Source organism: Silene latifolia, chromosome 4 (genome assembly GCF_048544455.1).
Source record: "Silene latifolia isolate original U9 population chromosome 4, ASM4854445v1, whole genome shotgun sequence".
Taxonomy (NCBI): Eukaryota; Viridiplantae; Streptophyta; class Magnoliopsida; order Caryophyllales; family Caryophyllaceae; genus Silene; species Silene latifolia.
In genome coordinates this window covers 71,605,089-71,618,308 of record NC_133529.1, presented here as the reverse complement: position 1 = coordinate 71,618,308, position 13,220 = coordinate 71,605,089, and the positions used below count along the sequence as shown (strand labels likewise).

Here is a 13,220-nt window from a genome sequence, read left to right as displayed (position 1 = left end):
TTGGCTTTTGTATGAAAGATTGGAGTGGAATTTGGTGTTCTCATTGTAGTAGTTGGAATAAGGGGTGCCACTTTTGTATGCTTGGAAAGCATTCACTTGTTTACTTATTCCCCTACATTCACTTTGGTCATGTCCCAGAGTTCCATAATTCTCACATACTCCACTTGGAATTGATGATGATGCCATCATGGCATTAACATGTTGCTTGGGTGATTTGGAGGCCTCTTCAAGTTTATCCATGGCCTTCTCAAACTTCAAATTAATGATATCAATGTGAGCGCTTAGTTGAGCACCTAATTGAGTAATGGAGTCTACCTCATGCTTCCCTCCTCTAGTAGCCTTCTGAGGTCTACTATATTGCGAGTTATGGACCGCCATTTCCTCAATCTTGTTCCATGTTTGATTGTCATCAACTTCGCTGAACATACCATTGGATCCCATGTTGAGTGTTTCGGGAGTCTTCATGTAGACCATTCCAAAATTGTTGTACAAGGAACCACTCGCTAAGTCCATGGTGTGGACAAGATCGACAAATGCCCTTGAATCTCTCCCATGCTTCATACAAAGATTCCTCATCCCTTTGTTTGAACCCGGTGATTTGGGCTCTTAACATGTTAGTCTTCTTCGGAGGATAGAATTTCTTGTAGAAAGTAAGTGCCAATTTCTTCCATGAATCAATACCAAGAGTAGCCTTGTCTAAGCTCTTCAACCATTGTTTCGCGGTACCAATTAACGAAAAAGGAAATAAGACCCATCGAATTTGGTCTTGAGTAACTCCGATTTGAGAAATCACATCACAATAGTCACAAAAAGTCTCCATATGAGAATGAGGGTCTTCACTAGGCATCCCTCCAAATTGACTTCTCTCAACTAATTGCATGAATGTGGATTTGGCAATGAAATTGCCGGTTAAATGTTGTGGTGTAGGAGTACTATTTGGTAGATTTTCGTCGGTTGGTACGGAAAGTGATGAGAATTTAGGCATTGTGGGTTGATTTTGTGGTGGGTTTTGTATTGGGTTGTCCTCTCCTTCTCTTGCAAAAGGGTTGATAAACTCAATGTTATTTGGTTGAGTGTCCACAATCTCACCAATACCTACAACTCTTGAAGTATATCTAGCAAGTCTTCTATTGTTGGTCAAGGTTCTTTTAATTTCAAGATCAATGGGTAACAAGTTACCTTGTGATCTCCTAGACATGCAAAATATCAAACAACTTGAAAACAATTAGAACAACCTTGAGGAGTTTGATTTCCCCAAGGTAAGGAAAGACACAACTAAAAACAATCAATGAAAATCAAATCAAGTTAACACCGTCTCCGGCAATGGCGCCATTTTTGGTTCGAAGGTTTAAAACTCGTCGTCAAAAGTTACCCAACCTAAACAATATTTATAACTTCACCAACTACTCTTAGTAAAGAGGTAAATAAAGGTCAGATTCCAAGGGACGGGTATTGATGTAGGATTTTCAATTGTAAATGGTCGTGTCTTAGGGTGTCACAATTTGGGGTTGAGATAGGAGATCAATTAAAGCTAATCAACAATAAAAACAAAGCAAGGTAGATAAAATGAAGGTGTAAACAATTTATTAAAAGCACTAGGGTATCATGGGTTCATAGGGGAATACATGGGAGTTGATCATACAAACATATTCTCAAATTATAAGTAAGCAATTATTGTTGTGATGGGATCGAGTTAGTGTATATCTTACAATCCCTAAGAAGGTTTGGGTCCCGGAGCCGAATCTCATTAGATTGTACAACACCTACAAGTCGACTTAATCCTTCCTATTAAACGTTAAGCATGGTCTAATGAGGCTCGAGTTGGTTTATGTCTTACAAGCCTCATTGAAAAGATAAGTGATGGGTAAAAAATGTAAGGATTCATAGGCTCGCATTTCATCAAACGTAACATGTGCATAAGTTGAAATCACAAATAGCAAGCAAACAAATTATGTGAAAATATTAGATTAAGCATGAATCATTCCCCATGTTGGTTTCCCCTAATTACTCATTAACCCTAGATAAGGAAACTACTCACTCATGATCAAGTTTAACATGCTAACAAGGTTGTCAATCACATTAACAAGGCAGAACATGATGAATGAATGAAAATGATTAACAATAATTAAAGCAAGGATTAAGAGAATTATACCTATGGATATTCCAAAATAATAATGCAAAGAATAATAGAAGTACTTGATGATTGATGGAAGGTTGTCAATCACCCAATAAACCCAAATGATCTTCTAATTACCCAAAATAAATGATGAACAATAGAGAGATTAAGGAAATATTAAGTATTGAGATTTGTATTAAGACTAGATTAAGAGTTGATTACAAGATTAAGGAATGATTACTAATTGATTACAACTTGATCATAATCTAAGTAGTGCAAAGGGGTATTTATACTAAAGATTAGGTACAAAAATTAGGGTTACTAAGTGATGCGTGTCTTTTATATGATGTTTTACATCCCATTTTACACGCATTTCAGAGCTCATTCTTATAGTTTATGCTACATTTCTCCCTATTTCCGTCTACTTCCGTGTTTTGTACATTATTGCAGAAATGTGAAGAATTCAACGGGAAATCAAGCCAAATCCGTCCCCGAGTAATCTGCATTGCAAATGACGTAAAGGAATCACTTAAGGAACGAGCTTGGTGCGCAATTCGAGGCCCAAAAGACAAGTCCACGTGTTTTGAGAAGTCAAGTAGCAGCTCAAGTGGTCGATCGACCATCACCTTCAGTCGATCGACCAATGCTCGGGTTCCAGAAGCTACTGTTTGCTGAGGAGAAGTCGATCGACTAGTCCTATCAGTCGATCGACCCAACTTCTATTTCAGACGTGAATTGAAAGACCGTGAATCTTGAAGCCCGTGAAGTTTAGGTTTTGGAATATTTGTTACGCTTATTTTGCTATATAACGTAACACAAACATTCAGTTTAGGTATCTTAGTTTTTACCCAAGTTCATATTCAGTTTTTACTTAAGCTTTATTTCAGAAATTTCACATTAAGTTTAGAGTTTTATCAAATAGTTAGGGTTTGGGATTATTGTGGAGCATCGGATTTTCGGTTCTTAATAATTAATCTTTTCCCTGCAATTCGGTATTCCTCTTGTTTACTTTCAGTTCATCTTGTTTCGTTATTAGATTAAGATTGATAGATAGATTCCCGAAACCATCTTTATTATTGCATGTTAATTATTCGTTTTACCGCTTTAATCATGAATTCAGTACCTTATTGCCCTAGTATTATTGTTGTTATCACTTTCATCATGAGTAGCTAAATAGTTTGTGCTAGGATGTAGGCGATTTATGGCATAGGCGGCAATAGATTATACACGGCCTGTCTCGCGTGTTGGTCGATCGACTGACATTGTAGGTCGATCGACTGACCTCGTAGGGTTTTATATTCGTTTTAATTGTTTTAATGCTGTATTTAACGAATCGAATGCATGCGACCAGTTAGATACCAAATTTATGACTGACCCATTAGATCGAAAGATAGGGAAAGTTATTTGACCATCAATTAAATCGACTAAACTGTGCTAAGATCGAAGGATAGGTATAGTTTAGACCGTTAGTCACTTTTCAGGACGAAAGTTAGTATTAGTGACATTAGGGACCTATAGCGAGATCGAAAGATGCTATTTGTTAAGAGTGGACCGAGAGGACCTCTTTATCTCCCGCCTTACCTGTGTTTGTTTCTGCATCGACTTAGTTTCTTTCGCGCCAAGCTATGGTGAACCGAACATCCTAGTACCCTCCTTTTATCTGTTTAAATCGTCTATTTAGTTTATTACCTTTGTTTACTGTTAGCTGTAGACCAATTCAATCCAACCCCCACAATAGTTACCTTAGACTGAACATAAATCAACTAAAATTTACATCTGCCTTCTTGTGGTTCGACCCTGTTACCACTAGCCTAGGTTAGTCTTAATAGGAATTATAAATTTTATCTTTGGTACTCACAACGACGGGTATCAAATTTTGGCGCCGTTTCTTAGGAGGCAATAGTCCTAATTTTAGTTGTTTTTATTTTTAGTCTTTCTTAGTTTAAGGGACATCCGTTCCTTAAACTTTTCTTATATTCTTTTTGTAGTTTCTTCTTATGCGCAGGTCACAGGGTGGAGAATTAGTACCGTTGAACCCTGAGCTTGAAAGATCCTTGCGCGAGTTGAGACGAACACAAAGGGTATTACCGACAGAGGAAGAGCTGAGTACTCTGTCAAGCTATTACGAGAACGATCTGTTCGAAGAAGACCCACATCTTCACCGTTTCCACTTCATCGGCCGAGACATTACTTCTCCGAAATTCCAGTCATGGCCGAGGAAGCGAGTATAGCTAGTCATTCGAGCCGACAGTGAAAACTTATATAAGGGGTTTGAACTACCAGAGATGCCGGAAGTTCGAACCAAAGCCTTCATACATTAGCATGGTTGAGAAGAACCGATTCGGGAGCCGCAAATGAAGATGCGGCTAAACATATGGAGACCTTTATTGACTCATCATTGCCATACCCCCACCAAATGTGGCGTGACCCAAGATCAGATCAAGGAGACCATGTTCATATTCTCCCTTCGTGATGCTGCAAGGGAGTGGTATAGAGATTTGGACCGAACCGCTCAGGGGATCACCGATTGGAATTCATTGGCATTGGCATTCTACAAGAAGTACTTTTCCGCTTCGAGGACGATTGCTATTAGAGCTCAAATCACGGGCTTTAAACAAGGGCCAGATGAGAATTTCCACGAAGCATGGGTCCGATTTAAGAAGTTGGTGCGAACCATACCGCACCATGGGTTCGAAAAGTGGAGCTTGTGCAATCATTTCTACAATGGGTTGTACGACGATCAAAGGGCCATTTTGGATGCTGCAGCCAATGGAAGATTCGCTGAAAATTTGGGAGCAACCAAGGGGTGGAAGATCATTGACGATCTAGCTACCCACAAGGCCGAGTATGGGAATTCTAGAGGTAACCGGGAGAGTGCTGAATCCTCCTCTGTTGCTGCACTTGAGGCTCTCACTGCGAGATTTGACAAGTATGAGCTAGGAGGAGCTTCTAAAGGCGGGATGTACCAAGTCAATGCTGTGTCAGACGGTCCTTTCGTCTGTGAAAGGTGTGGAGGTGAGGGCCATGTCTCGAAAAACCGCCTAGCCCCTTTGAATCTTGTCTTCGCCTTTCAACACTATAGGCAGACCAACACCTACTACGAGCCAAGCCACCCAAACTTGAGTTGGAGAAGCCGAATGTTTTGAACCCAACTCAACCTCCGCCGCAAAGAAGAACCCTATGTGCCTCCTCATCAAAAGCAACAAAGAATATCGTAAACCTCCTTATGTGCCGCAGCAGCAACAATCGCAGAATTCTAAATTTTCCGAGCTTAAGAACCTGCTGCTAAAGGAGTCCCAAGCAAGAGAGGCCGGGATGAAGTTACTAGAGAGCCAAATAGCTCAATTGGCCAGCAAAAGCAACACTCGAGCTCCCGGACACTTACCGACTCAACCTGAACAAAAGGAGACCCTAAATGCCATCACTTTGAGGAGCGGGTCCACCCTTGATGGTCCTGCCATGGTTGAGGACGCTGTTGAAAAAGATGAGACGGAAACAAGTCAAAAGAAAGCTTCAACGAATAAATCAAAGAAACAGCCGTCTACCAGGTATATCAGTCGATCGACTGATATACCTAGTCGATCGACCAATCACGGGTTACTGAGAGCTTCGAATCGTACATCTCGATCGATCGACGAGGACGATGGTCGATCGATCGAGATCGGCTAATGTCTTGAGGAATTTTGTCCTTCGATGCCAAATAATCATGAGACCACTTGTTTCGGGTACCACGATCCCGAAAATTTTGAAAGGCAGACCAGTGTCTTGATGGGTCGATCCGGTCCCAAGTTCGATCCAATGACGGTTAATGGTTCTCATTTGAGACGGTCTGAGGAAGGGTCTAGCTTCAACAAAGAGAAGGTGACGGACTTTCAGCCTAAGTCCAAGGATGCCGGCGCGCGTGAATTGGAAGAGAGGGCTAAGGTACTTCTTACAGCCCCATATCCGGAGAGACTCGTACCAACCAAGGAACAGGTATCTTTCAGCAAATTTGAAAAAGTTATACGTAGTTTGAATGTACAAGTCCCCTTCCTTGAGTTAGTAAACCAAGTGCCCGCTTATACTAAATTTATGAAACAACTTTTGTCCAAAAAGCGGTCACTTGAAACAAAGGCACATCACGCACTTACTAAGGAGTCTTGCTCCTATCTGTCTCACACTGCGCCCCATAAGTTAGAGGACCCGGGTAGCTTTTCTGTTCCTTGTGTAGACACCTCGTTTCTGCACCTCCCGCAAACCACCCGGTGATGATTAGGCCGCATGTTTGGTTCGCGGAACGATTTGTGACAGTTCGTAAGATTATCGTCAAGTGATTGCTCAAATATTAATGTCGACCTCTTAGTTGTCATCTACGTCCTGATACGGTCGTTTTGGCAGTAATTAGAGTACATTCGGAGTCCGGGTCAAAAACCGTCTCCATTTTCTGATAACTGTTAAATCCCGAGTCGGAATGTTCTGGAATGTTCCGGATGTTTCTATTCCATGTTTCATAAATTTTATCTTTTGGCAAATAATATCCCGTAATATTCACAAGATAATCGAATTATTTCCGTCCTACCATAACTCAAACGCGGAAATCTTTCTTCAGCAGAGGAAACCTCACGGGAATAGACGCAGCAGTGCCGCGCCTCTTCCAAGGGACGCATGGTCGCTGCGCTCTTCCCGTGCCCTTCTTTGCATGATTTACGTATCTTTTTTATATCTTTCCGAGATTCACTTCCAAAGAGTCTCTGAAACCCTATTCCTTCACGTGATTAGTATAAATAGGAGCTTTCGTTCCTCATATTTCTCACGCGAGTGTCCGCCCTTCTCTTCTCCCTTTGCATTCTAGACTTTGTTCTTACTAATTGGCGCCTATGTGCTTGGACTTCCGACCACGTAAGCTCGGATCTTTCCGAGTACCAGCCTCTCCGTTGCATGACCGACCAATTTGACCAACTACACTCAATCAACTTTAATTAATCAATCGTTTTCCTCTTACGAGGGAACTCTCTTTGCATTCGCGTCGAGCATTCACTAGTCGATATCTTAGTTCATCTCGTTTCGTCAACATGTAAGTCTGAGGGTGTATAATTCTCTTTATTTATTGTATTTTATTTATCGTATCATCATTGTAAGGTTTATGTCGAAAACACCGTTAAAATCGATTTCTAAAACCCTTTGTTAAAACCTGTTTTTGCGGATTTCCAGTAGACAGACGTCGAGAAAAGACGCGAAGAATCGCCGCGCCTATTCGAAGGAGCGCAGCTCTCGCCGCGCCTCTTCGTGAGGCCGCCGAGCCTTCCCGCTTCTTTTCTTCTTCCTCGTCCTCTGTAATTCGTCTTTGTTTATTTGTTTTTTACTTGTTTTCTTAAATTCTTCGTTCATCATCATTAATATTCACATGTATATTGTATCACGTAATTCCTTCATCATTAACATGTCTTAATTATTCAAATCCGACTTAAATCCCTTATAATCCAATATTCGCGGGTTTTCGTCATTAAATTCAATTCCGGGTTGTAGAGATTCAATTTGTTCATATTGAGTTTCTGGAATTCGTCATTGATATAGTTTTCACATGTTTGTCGTGCATTCGTCATATAACGTCATATCTAACCTAGTTAATTGATTTCAATAGAGGACTCATTCATTAACATCGCTCCTTCTTGCAAATTAATTCGTTAATTCCGTCTCATCCATGTTTATTGCTTTTATGACTAATTCATATGTAATTAATGCATTAAATCACTTTCATCCGAGTCAATAATCTAATCAATCTTTAAATTCACCAATCGACATTAACGGTTTGCAGTTCCGGCTTCACAGCCAGAATTCACCCTTGGAACAGACGCAGCAACTGCTGCGCCTCTTCCAGAGGGCGCAGTCCTGCTGCGCCTGTTCCTGGATGAGTTCTGCCTCTGAACTCCTTTTCTGCCTTGACATAATTAATTAGGCTACGTATTAACTAACCAATATTCGTATCATCGCTAATTCCTGTTCGTTATTTCTTTTAATTTATTCTTTTATTCCTTTTTCTCAAATCATCCGTTTTAGCGGTATTTTCGACATAAATCGCCTATTCCAATGTAATTATTGTAATTTTCATTATTGTAATTTTCTTTATTGTATTTATCATTATTTCTTGTATCATTTGTATGTTTTCACATGTAAATCAATATTAAATTCCAACTTCGACCCAATTGTGTGCTAATTACGTGTCAACCGACTTAGCCTAATTTTCACATGCTAGGATTAAAACTTGGATGTTGCATTGCATGCATATAGCCGACGATATATCAAGTATGAATAACTTCCCTAATCATTAGTAGAGGCCGCTATCGAGGCGGGCGGGATTAGGTGTTCGATCAAAAGAGCTTCCTAATACGTACCCTCACCCCTTACTCCAGATCTCCGTGAGCACCCGTGTTCATTGGCATCCACGAGAGTCATTCTAGACATAGAATGCTAAGGGTAACGATTGCTTAGTGTTCATGTCACTACTTTGTGTCTTGACATGACACGAGGTATTCGAACGGTTCCAATTTCCCATAAAAATTGGTGGCGACTCCTTACAAAATGCAAACGCTTGTTCCCCGTTTCTCACCAAGCGCCCCCGTGGGCGGCCCGCTGTCCACAGTTTGGTGACTCCGCTGGGGATAATACACTTACGTGTAGCAAGGGTGAAACTTGAACAAGGTTAGGGAATAAGTTTGTACAAGACAATTGTCGGTTTTCATAACTCGGTCTTCCTAGACCGTTTTATTCGGCCTTCCTAGGCCCAATCCAACCCATTCGACCAATCGTCCCGTCTAAACGGTCCTAATTCTTATTTGGGCCCAAAGATGGATAGCAATTGACGTCATCCATACCATGATGCTTACTCTTGTTTGTATCAAGGGCCTTCACTACTTGAGGAAATGGACTAGGAATCGGCCTTACTCTTGTTTGGCACGAGCCTCTCCACAGACTTCGGGTTTGATGGTTCGGTATGGCAACCCACCCTTTAAACCAAAACCCTTCTAAATGCACTCAAAGATCCCGTTATAATGCTTGTATAAATGTGTAAACCTTACGTGATCACCACTTCTAAACAAAACCATGACGAATTTTCAAAAAAATCAAAATCCTCATTTTCAAACAAGAATTTCGAAAAAATAGGCCTTTAATTAGCGCAAAATCCGGTCAAGACTCTGTCCGTTTGTCGCGTCAAAATTCGGGCCACAAGCCCATTTCAAAACCTCACTTCGAGTCCACTCCTACAACTACACTACAGTTGGCTAGGACACACATTTCCAAAGACCTTGTCTTTCTTCAAAACTCACTCAACACAAGTGGCATACACCCACTTCACGAGTCAAAACTTTTCTTCTTTTAGTAAGTGTGATAGAATGGTCGATCGTGTTTTGATTCGTCGTCGATCTCTTATCCAGTTTCCAAGATGCCTGGGTCAAGTGATGAAACAAACCTCCAGCAAATTCAAGAAAGTAATGATCGAATCCTAGCCGCGATAACCCAAATGCAAATCACTCAGGAACAAACCTATGACCGCCTTGAACTTATCGAAGGTCGTATCTTTGATGTAGAGGGAAGGTTGCCCCCCCTTAAAGGTGAAGTACTGCAATTTTCCGATGACGAGTCTAAAGATGAGAATCCTGTCCTAGGAACAACCGCATCTGAGAAAAGACTCCAATACCTAGAGGAGCAATTGATGTACCTTAAGGGGGATGATATTTATAGGGAAAACAATCGCAAGTATGAAGCCGTCAATTCCAAATTGCCCACTAACTTTAGCATGACGGATATCCCTAAGTTTAAAGGACATGAGAACCCTTTGAACCATATCCGTGCCTTCAAGGACTACATGTCTATCAAAGGCATTAAACCCGAGATGTTCTTAAGGATCTTTCCTTCATCTCTTGACACCATTCCAAAGCAATGGTTCTACACTTTAGATCACAAAAAGGTCGCTACTTGGGAGGACGCCGCGATCGAATTCTCGAAACAATATGCGGATAATGCCGAGATCCAAGTCAACATGCGTACTCTAGAGGTTCTTACCCAAAATGACAAAGATGGATTCACCGACTTCCTAAGTAGGTGGAGGAAGACTAGTACTCAACTAGTTGAACGCCCGGATGAGGCTACTCTCGTGGAAAAGTTCGTGGATAATCTCAAACCCATATATGCCAGTCACTTGAGATATCAAAACATCAAGACTTTCAAGGACTTAACCGTACTAGGGACACGAATTGAAGATGACATCCGTAAAGGACTCTTGTCCAAAACGGTAGGTCGAGGATATCAAGGGTCCGCAAGTCGTTCATATGGCTCTACTAGCAAGACCGACGAAGTTAACCTTCTCGAGCCATCCAAGAAAACTAGCCCACCAAGGAAGTTCACAAACCTTGGGGACACATACTCCAACGCTCTAAAAAGGCTAATGAAGCAAGGTAAACTCCAACCCATTGGACCTACTCCCGAACCTCGAAAAGAAGTCCAAGTTCGGGATGAAAACTCCTCCGTGAATACCATAGGGGCAAAGGGCACGACACGGAAAAATGCTACAAGTTGAAACACGTGCTTCAAGATATGATCGAAGATGGTCGACTTCCAATTCCACCAGGAGGTAAGCCCAACAACACTCAGAATCCTCTTGGAGTTCTAGTGATTACAAGTGACGAATCTACCTTAGATTGCTCACACCTCATTTCTCCCACCGAAAATGAAATTCATGCAATTGAGAAAGAAAGGCTCTACTCTACCATCTCCCCTACCATCTCCGACTTCATCGCATGGGCAAGGAGTGTAGATAGACAAGTGTGGGAATTAGAAAACATGGTAACGGCCTTGGGCCATCCCAATGCAATGCCTAAAGAACGTGTACCATTGATCTTCTCTCAAAACGCCACTATGCAAGAAGTAGCCGCCGTGGTTGATAAACTAGTCGATCAAATCATACAACTAGAAAGTGATATCATGAGAATGAAGGAACTAGCTGCAATCAATGGGGTTTGGGCCGATGATGATGAAGACGAATACCTCATTGAAAACTCCTTAGTCAAGGAAATAGTCCAAAATGGAGAAGACCAAGATGTGGATCACCTAACTCGTTCGGGGCGCCCATATCAAAGCACTACTCAAAACGGTCCAACCAACGTCATCGCACCAAATGACAACGAAGATGACCCCACTGATCATTTGCTCAAGCAATTACAAAAAATCAAGGCTGGTCTTTCAGTCTGGCAACTAGTGGCAAGCTCATTCCCGCATCGCCAAGCTTTACTGCAAGCTTTGGCCAAATTGAATGTAGCACATAACTCCACTCCTGAAGATGTAGTCAACTTGGTCTTCCAAGAATCACCGAGGCTAAGTAATCCTATTACTTTCTCAGATGAAGACTTGCCACCTTTTGGCGCTAGTCACAACCTTGCTCTATACATCACTGTCATTTGTCTAAAGAAGAACGTGCCAATGACTTTGGTAGATGATGGCTCCGCGGTCAACGTCATACCCCTCAAAACGGCATACAAACTAGGCATGAAGGAGTCGGATTGGACTCCTACAAATCAAGGTGTACGTGCATATGACGGTACACGACGAAAAGTGGTTGGACTTGCTAGCCTAACCATAGCCACGGGACCAATCGAACGAAAAGTTAACTTCCAAATAGTGGACATCGAAGCTTCATTCAACATACTTCGGAAGGCCTTGGATTCACGCTTCTAAAGCGGTAACATCCACCCTTCATCAAAAGATCTAGATCCCACTAAATGGCAAAGTTGTGACGATCACTTCGTCACCCATCAAGGCAATAATCGAGAAGCAATCAAACAATCAAGTCCTTGCGGATCCCATATACGAACTTGGGGGCTTCCAAAGTGTGAATGTCATAGAAAGTGAGTTGGCACCCTTATACTATAATCCCTACTCCAACTTGGTGGTCAACCACATACTCAAATCTCAAGGATACTTCCCTGGAATGCCTTTTAACCCAATTCGGAAAAACACCTTCGCACCATACAAGAAAGGCAACTCGACAAGGATACCACTTGGACTAGGATACAAACCCACAACTGAAGAAGTTCTCGAAATGCTCGCTCAAGTCCAAAATCGCAAGCACGTGGGAGTCCAAATGAGACCGTATCTCCCCACTTTAAATGGATACTTCGTTCAAGAAGGAAGTTCAGAACTCTTCCATGGATTTCCCGAACCTTGGCATTATCTTGAGAGGAAGTTAGCCGGAATCGAGATCTTTCACGATTGCTACTTCATTCCTCCCGAAACGGTTCCTACCGTTAAAACCCGTCAAGCACCTTGCTTCGACAAACAAGCTGTTAGCCTATTGTTTGGAGAGGACCGATTCATTAGGGCCGCGCAGGATGAGATCATTACTATGATACTTCAAGACGATCGCTTCAACCCCACCGCATTGATCACAGAAATCGACACAAAGCAGCAGAAAGGATGGAGAAAGTCAATCAAGTGGACCAACAACCAAGGAAGGCTCTTCAAGCTCACTACTGGAGAAGGAGAGATGTTCAAAGGAGAACCAGAAGACGACGAGTTCGAGTCGGAATCGGAGTCGGAGTCAGAGTCGGAGTCTAGAGAAGTCATTAGAGAGTCTGCTCCTGTTGTCATCCCCACTCCCTTCGTTTCTCCTAGCCTAACCTCGAGTAGTCACGGTAGTTCGGGGAATGCCCCAATTACTGTTCCTTTGCCGCCACTGACCATGGATTAGTTGGCTTCTTTGTTTCAACTTTACTCAAATCTTAATATGAATAAATCAGGTTCTGCTTACTCTCTGTGTTCTTTCGAGTGCAATTCTGTTTATGATGATACTGAGGATGACCAAGACCCAGACTTGACCGAAATACCTCCCTACGTAGCCAAAGAAATATTACAAGAAGGGGAAGGGGGACCAGTAATAGAAGATACCGAACCCATCAACGTAGGAACCGAATTAGAACCCAAAGAACTTAGGATAGGGACTACCTTGAGCTCTACCGAAAGGGCCGATTTCATAGACCTCCTAAATGAATTCAAAGACGTTTTCGCTTGGTCCTACAAAGACATGCCAGGGATCGACAGGGGATATCGCCGAACATAGGATTCCGATTAAGCG

The 13,220-nt window shown here is 42.0% G+C and overlaps 1 non-coding gene across 1 annotated transcript; it reads left to right on the top strand.

Moving 5' to 3' along the window:
* The first annotated feature begins 506 nt into the window (after positions 1-506).
* LOC141654509 (small nucleolar RNA R71) lies at positions 507-613 on the top strand. Its single transcript, XR_012548067.1, has one exon. It is a non-coding gene; the product is annotated as a small nucleolar RNA R71 (small nucleolar RNA).
* Positions 614-13,220: the final 12,607 nt, after the last annotated feature.